The 6,000-nt window shown below is 45.9% G+C and overlaps 1 protein-coding gene across 1 annotated transcript in view; it reads right to left on the reverse strand.

Moving 5' to 3' along the window:
• The window catches only part of UBAC2 (UBA domain containing 2), a 190,932-nt gene extending 190,083 nt beyond the window's left edge, over positions 1 to 849 (reverse strand). The window contains exon 1 of the mRNA XM_075590786.1: positions 779 to 849. The gene's annotated coding sequence lies outside the window, so the exon portion shown is untranslated. The remainder of the gene's footprint in view (positions 1 to 778) is intronic.
• Positions 850 to 6,000: the final 5,151 nt, after the last annotated feature.

The following is a 6,000-nucleotide window of genomic DNA, read 5'->3' on the forward strand; positions in this document are numbered from 1 at the left end:
TTACTGGTTCAACATGCCCCACCGACCTCACTGTCAGTTTATTTGGCATTCATATCTAAAGTCATACTGTCTATTGGTATACAACATACACCTATGCGCAACTCAAATTTAACTCAACATTATTAAAAAGACGTCAGTTCCCAAAAGTACCTTGTTTTTAACGAACCATGCATTTAAAGTACTGCAAACAAGCAATGTGTCTGGGTTTTCCCAGCACAAGAGGGTATTTCATTAATGAATGGGGTTTTTCATGCACTGTAACGTCTGGCTAAAAGGGAAGTCAGGGAAATATAATTTTAACCACATAAACAGTTGCCTTTAGTTTGTATATAAAAGTTACTTCTTCTTTGGCAAACATATATTTTAAATGTATAGCCATAAAGAGCAGAGCAATATGTGCAATCTCTGCAGCACATGTACTCAGCACTTCACACTGAGACATGTACAGTACTGCACATGTCAGCTGCAAGTGACCTTTGCCCCAGGGAAGTATATGAGGGAAGCACCAAGCACACCAGAAAGGGTCTGTTTAAAGTATGTGCAACCTGCACTAAGAGGAACTCTGTCTATACTCTATATTTATACTCTATATGTATACTCTATATGTGTACTCTATATGTATACTCTATATTTATACTCTATATCGATATATATAATAAGCAAGTACACTTGTTTTTATACTAGTATTGTATTTGGGAATCCACAGCTTTGTTTAACAAAAACCTAAATCCCCGTGTTAAGTTTTAGTTATGCTAAAGAGGTAAAACACAGACATTACCTACTAGCAGGCAGCCATTGCAAGGAGACAGAGTCAGTGCCAGGAAAACTACAACTCCCTGCACCCCTTGCAGCCTAAGGACATGTTTACGGATCCCCACTAGGGACATTCCTTCAACTATTCACCCTGTCACTATTCGTTAAGAGAACGCTGAAAGAGTTCATTATTTTAACTTAGAAAGCCAAGTTGGAACAATGAGTGAAGGTCTGTGGAGTGGACTTTTTGATACAATGTTATATAAATATATTTTTAACAATAGCTGAACGCATTACAAAGAAACATTTGATGTAAATATATATATATATATATATATATCTATATATATATATATATAGATATATAGATATATATATATATATATAGATATATATATATATATATATATATATATATATATATATATATATATATATATATATATCTATATATATATATATATATCTATATATATATATATATATATATATTCACACAGATACACACACACACTCTTACATCACTTGCTTTCAGGAACCTTTTATATAAAGAGTGAATTATTAATGTAAATAAAATGTAAAGATCTAATTTTCTAATAGAAAAAAAAAGTACAAAAGGCATCAGCATTTTTGTTGTTCCTCAAAAGAGGTTTCTATGGTTCTTACAATAGCAATGCCTTCAATGCCCTCCCAACACTGCCCACAATTTTCAATTTGGCCCAGTATCCGAAGAGGAGATTACACAAGCGCTTCTCAAATTAAAACTAAGCAGCCAATGTGGACCTGACACTACAATCTAGGTTCCTAAAACTTGGTGCCCCAGCCATTGCCAAACCAATTGCTTCCATAGTCAACTCTATCCTGTCTGCAGGCCATATCCCTAAGACCTGGAAAGCTGCCAGAGTTGTCCCAATCTTCAAAAGTGGGGACAAAAACACTGTCTCAAACTACAGGCCAATCTCCCTTCTCCCAATCCTATCCAAAGTCATGGAAAAATGTGTCCCCTCCCAATTAAGCGATTGCTATAACAAGACAAATTTCCCTAGCCAATTCCAATCTGGCTTTCGCCCCAAACACTCTACCGTACTGTCTCGGCCCCTCCTATCCTCCGACTTACCCGGAAAAATGTGGGGATGTTATCCGACTCTCACGGGCCTTCTCCGTGCGGCCCGAAATCAGCTGATAGCACTAATAGCGCTAGACAATGAAAGCGCTTAGCGCTAAACAATAGAAATGCCCGCAGGCGCCCAAAACGGCCGAAAACGGCCCGCATCATCCCGCGATTTGCCCGCGATTTTTAAAATCGCTAGGAAAAGGCTGCAGGAGAATAAAGGCGGCCGCCACAGTCACTACCCTGCTAAAAGTTTGCAATGAAATCCAGTGTGGAATGGAACGGGGTCAACTCACTGGTGCAGTATTCCTAGATTTTGCAAAGGCTTTTGATACTGTTGATCATGCTATCCTGCTTAACAAACTCCAGAGCTCTGGAATAGGGAAGCATGCTTTAAACTGGTTTCAGTCCTACCTATCAGGTAGATCCCAACATGTGTCCATCTCTGGCTCTAACTCTAACCCCCTGGATATCACCTGTGGTGTCCCACAAGGCTCTGTTCTGGGGCCCCTACTCTTTTCAGTGTTCATCAATGATCTTCCCACAGCTTGTCAGGAAGCCAGATTAGAACCAACACTAACACCACCCTAACTCCTGTTACTAGTTTTAAATACCTAGTCATATGGTTTGACTCCCACTTAACATTCGGGATGCATATTGATACCCTGACAACCAAGACCTATGCCAAACTAGGGGTACTTTACAGGAACAAATCCTCCCTAAATCTCCTGGTCAGAAAAGATATCGCACAACAGATGCTAATGCCAATTATTGACTAAGGAGACATAGTATATGGCTCGGTACCTCAAACCCACCTTAGCAAACTTGACACCCTCTACAATTCAATTTGTCGTTTTGTTCTCCAATGCAACTATAACACACATCACTGTGAAATGCTCAAAGAACTAGATTGGTCATCACTTGAGTCTAGGCGCAAAGTTCACCTTTCCTGTCTTGCCTTCAAATTATTTATGGGCAAGCTACCCAGCTACCTGAACAAGCTCCTCACCCCTACCACATGCAGCACCTATCACCTGAGATCAGACTCCAAAAGACTGTTCAAGGTCCCAAGGCTCATCAAAGTATCCGGCCGCTCCTCCTCTTACCGTGCACCCCAAAACTGGAACAACCTACCAGAGACTCTCACATCCACCACCAGTCTAAATTCTTTCAAATCTAAGGCTGTCTCACATTTTAATCTGGTCTGTAACTGTTTAATACGCCCATAATAAAAATTATCTCTAACTTTGCATGCTATGTCTTGTATATAATGTATACCCTGCTCATTATGTAACTGTATTTGTAAACATGTATTATTTGTCTTAACTCTGTGCCCAGGACATACTTGAAACCGAGAGGTAACTCTCAATGTATTACTTCCTGGTAAAATATTTTATAAATAAATAAATAATAAAGGGAGTGCAGTGCCAAAAGAGTGCGTTATGCTAAGGCCCCAGTGCGTGCGCGACGGGGTGCCTCGCGGAGCTCGTTCCTGGCAGCAGTGCAACCTGGTGGACTCCTGGCATCTCACGATGGGGGAGGTGTGGTGGGGCGTGCCCATGACGTCACGCGACTGGGTCACCCTCATTGGCAGAACCGCTGCCGTGACGTAACCAGCGCTCCGTCGCCACTAGACAAAATCCTTATCTTTACAAAATGTGGTCGCGCATTGTGGCAAATACAAAATTGAAAATCTGCTGGAGAATCGCTCGTTGGGTCGTCTCCAGCGCGAGCACGCATGTGAGCTTCATGTCCTGCCTCATAGAAGTAAGGCCTTTAGTTCGCACTGTCACGAGCCAACTATAATCGCGGCCTTAGGCCGGGGCCATGGTAAAAAATACAGCGCTGAGCCGCGCTGAGCCAGGAAACTTACCTCCTGCATCTGGCATGTGTGGGGCTTTGGTAGACGCTTCCGGACGCTTCCACAGGCGTGCGGAATTGCAGCCGACAGATTCATTTAATTTTTCGCGCTGAGGGAAGCGGAGGGCCGGTCACGTGATCGGCAAAAGCCAATGGCACTCAGTGACGTTGGCGCCGTGATGTGGCACCCTAGCCCCGCCTCACAAGCGCGCTCGCTGACGCTCATGCCAGGACACAAAAAAGCTCCTGCTTGAACAGGAGAGCATGAGCGTCAGCACGGCTCAGCGCTGTATTTTTTACCATGGCCCCGGCCTTAGGCAGAAGCACAGCACTGCTACTTTTGTTAAGGCCCTTTGGAGGGGTTCAGAAAGCATTATTGGCCTTTCAATTCATTGGCAGTCCAGGCCTATTAAGGCCCGATAATAGTAGTTATCAGTGTTGTGAATCCCTCCCATTATCACCAGTGATTGAGGAGGGGGTGAAGTTTGAGTGCCCACTTTAAGTGTTGCTTCATGTGTTTGGAGAGAGACTGCGTGTGCTAGGGTTGTTCTGAATGTTTTAATAAATGTACATTTAATCAGTCCGTTTTTACCATCACTATAACAGATCCTCCAACATTTTGCACATTAAAAATGTACCGGACTGCCAGTATGGCGCCAGAGGGAGAGCCCGCTAGGCACTTAGCTCCAGAGCGGTCTCACCACCCACATGACACAGAGGCAAGATAAATAAATCAATATCACCTCAGGATCCGGATCGGAAGATGAGCCACTCATGGAGAGACAGAGCACACAGAGAACCGTCATGCCACCAAAGCAGTAAAGAGGGGAGAATCATCAGACCAGGAAAAACTCACCCAAGATGGCAGCTACAGACAGGGCCGCCAACAGGGAGGGTCTGCCTGTGTTGGCGTCAGGGGGCCGTGCCCGTTATATATATTTTTTTTTAAAAGTCAGAATAAAAAATCCGGCGATTTTTCGTGCACATGCGCAGAGCCGAGGTCCCGGCGCGCATGCGCAGGGAAGTAGGGTATTCGGCCTGCTGCCTGCGGGCCAGCTCTCCTCCCGCTCCAACCCCCCTGCTCCCAACGTGGGACTGAGGGGAAGCGCCGTTGCGAGCCAGCGCGCCGACCCAGCTTCCCCCGTGCACGCCAATCCAGCTTCCCCCACGCATGCCAAACCAGCTTCTCCTGCGCACGCCAACCCAGCTTCCCTCACGTGCCAGCCAACCCAGCTTCTCCCACGCGCCAGCCAAACCAGCTCCCGCGCGCCAGCCAACCCAGCTTCCGTCGCGCACCCGCCCCAAGCAGCCTACCTCCCGCGCCCCCACCCCCGAGCCTAACTCCCATGCACCCCCACGCACCCTGAGCCTACCTCCCGCACCCCCCCACCCCCCACAACTCCTCAAGCCCACCGCCCGCACACCCCCACCGCTCCCCTACGAGCCTACCCACCCAGGCAGTCACTCAGTCACCACCCAGGCACCTGTCTTTTGTTGAAAATATAAAAAATAAACAGATTGCATTGTAATGTTTTTTTCCGTACTACAATAAGAAGAAAACAGTCAAGTAAAAGTTGAGCGCTAAAATATATTTTTTCGTAGCAGGTGCACTATGGGTTCGGGGCCCTGCTCCTTTTATTTGTCCTGGGCCCCATGATTTCTGTTGCCGGCCCTGGCTACAGGCAGGGCAAGGAGAGGCTGAGCAGCAGCAGTCTGAAACAGAACCCTATAATGAACACACTGAAATGACTAAACCACCGGCAAGGGAGCATATGCCTGCAATCAACAAAAAATTTGATGAGCTCCAAAGTTACGCGAAGATTTGAAAGGTGAGCTCTCCAGTTTTCGCACCCCTGAGCTGGAGGAACAGAGTGTCCACGTGGAGCCTGCAAGGTGTGTTACACCAGACTTGGGCAGAAATGCCTACAGTATAGCGACCAAAAAGAATCCCTTGATTAAAGAAACATGGGCCACATGGAAAATACTAAGGAACACAGGGCTGCATACAGACGCGGCCAAGGACTATAGTTATGACCTAGGGCCCCCATCCCCCTTGTCGGCGGTCTTGCAAACCCCCCATTTCACACTTCACGAGCCCCCTCTATTTCCCACCCTCTTCCCATGTATTTCTCTCCCCTCCGTCTCACTACCCCCCTGCAAAATCAATTAACCCCACTCTCACTCAATCCCTCCCCGCCTCGCATGTGACAAGTGCTACACACCTGTAATAAAAACATGAAACCTGGATTGCTTCTTGAACTGGTAAAGGTATGCAA

This window comes from Ascaphus truei, chromosome 3 (genome assembly GCF_040206685.1).
Source record: "Ascaphus truei isolate aAscTru1 chromosome 3, aAscTru1.hap1, whole genome shotgun sequence".
NCBI lineage: Eukaryota > Metazoa > Chordata > Amphibia > Anura > Ascaphidae > Ascaphus > Ascaphus truei.